We start from the raw sequence: 2,034 nt of genomic DNA on the forward strand, positions 1-2,034 counted from the left end.
AGAATGACACATGAAAAGTATTCACCTCAGGATAGCGTTGTCAGGCTTTATGGCCCATCCCCAGGTCTGACTTAAGGAAACGAATGTTTTTCCTAGATCATAATTTTACTGCTTTAGTCATAGAGCAGATAAAAAGAGCAACATGCACACCCCCCAACTAAAATACATTTGCATCCCAGACAGTGAAGTGGTTGGTACAAGAATTAAAACTGCAGCTCTTTTTGGATCCCCCAAAGCTTTTTCTGCACTTTTCTTCAATCAGGCCTCTTCCTCAGGAGTCAGTCACCTTCACCACGTCTGAGATTCCAGTCTGTCCCAGGATGCACGGGACACTGAGGAAGACGTCTTCATTTATACCATAAAGTCCCTTAATCATGGTGGAAATGGGATGTACCCGCCTGAGATTCTTCATTATACTCTCTGCCAAGGCAGCCACAGACAGCCCAATGGCCCAGGAAGTATAGCCTTTCAGTTTGATCACCTCATAAGCACTTTTGACCACCTGCTTGTGGGCCTCTTTCCACTGTTCCTTATCTCCATCAGTGACTAAAGCAGGACGCAGATTTTTCAGGGAGACACCAGCATCATTCACTCCACTCCAAACTGGCACACCAGAGTCTCCATGCTCCCCAAGGACCCATCCGTGAAAGCTTAATGGGTGGACTCCCAGCCTCTCCCCCATGAGGTAACAGAACTGTGCCGAATCCAGATCGCAACCACTCCCAATAACATGGTTCTTGGGGAAGCCACTTATCTTCCAAGCCACATCGGTAAGGATATCCACTGGATTAGAAACAATGAGCAACTTGCAGTTTGGGCTGTGCTTTACGACGTTCGGCGTGATGAATTTGAAGATGTTCACCGTTGCGTGGGACCAAATTAAGACGACTTTCTCCCTTCTGTTCCAGCCGTGCTAATAACCGACTTGGAATTTGCAGTTACATTATAGTCTTTGCCAGAGATGATTTTTGGTGTTCAAAGGAAAAGGCTGCCATGCTGGAGATCCATCATTTCACCCTTCAATTTGTCTTCCATGACGTCAACAAGGGCAAGTTCATCTGCCAAGTCCTTCATTAAGATCCTGATGGCACATACAGGCCACGCCCACAGCACCCACCCCAACGACTGTAAGCTTGTTCTGGGGGGTCTGTTCTTCCTTCAGGAGACTCTGAATCAGCTGGTCCCTCAGAGCTGCCATGGCGCTTTTGGAAGAGGAAGGAACCGGACTGCGCGTCGGGCGAGCCTCCGGGAGGCGAAGGAAGCAGACAGTGGCAGCAGCTCCCGGGCTGAAAAGGGTTTTATTTTTTTAAGTTTTGCAATAAAATTGCAAAAAACTTGTTCAACAAAAATATCAAAATGTAAACTCATTATTTTTATCATGTCCTCCACTTCGTTACATGCCTTTCTGGAGGCAGAGTTTCCATTCATAAACTCTCCCTAAAGAATTCTGTGTTCTTCCATTCACACTGTGTCCAAACACCAGTGTTGGCCTCCTGGAGGTTCTCAAACTACCACCCCTCACAGCGCTCTTTGAATCGGAAGACAAAAGGAATTCTGAGGGGGCAGGATCAGGATGGTAGGGTGGATGGAATAAAGGTATCCTGACAAAATTCTCATAGGACAGCCCTTCCTACCCTCCAAGAATGAGATGTCAAGCTGGGAAAATATTCTTTGTCACAATTCTCTGGATCAACACAGTTTTCCATTTTCTTAAAATGGTTTCATAAGTCCCATGATCACCCAATGTCCTTTGAGAATATAGACCAAGACTACACCTTTGGAGTTCCCCAGCCACTGTAGCCTTCTGAGTTGGCATCTTTGTCTTGAATTTAATTGGCCAAATAGATCTCTTCTGGGGCCACTGTTTTGATTGGACCTTCTTCTTTAGACACCGTAATGAGCCTATGACAAGTGTGTTACTGCGAGATCCTGTCAATGGTCATGAACTGATCTCGGAGGTATGTTTGAACCTATTCTGCCTGGAATAAACCTAGACATGTGTGAATTGGACCTCTACTAGCAACACTTTATGAC

The 2,034-nt window shown here is 45.9% G+C and overlaps 1 pseudogene; it reads right to left on the minus strand.

Moving 5' to 3' along the window:
- Positions 1-203: 203 nt before the first annotated feature.
- On the minus strand, positions 204-1,198 carry LOC101644397 (annotated as a pseudogene).
- Positions 1,199-2,034: the final 836 nt, after the last annotated feature.

This window comes from Echinops telfairi, unplaced genomic scaffold (genome assembly GCF_000313985.2).
Source record: "Echinops telfairi isolate 266 unplaced genomic scaffold, ASM31398v2 ScPeMD7_1;HRSCAF=3_0, whole genome shotgun sequence".
Taxonomy (NCBI): Eukaryota; Metazoa; Chordata; class Mammalia; order Afrosoricida; family Tenrecidae; genus Echinops; species Echinops telfairi.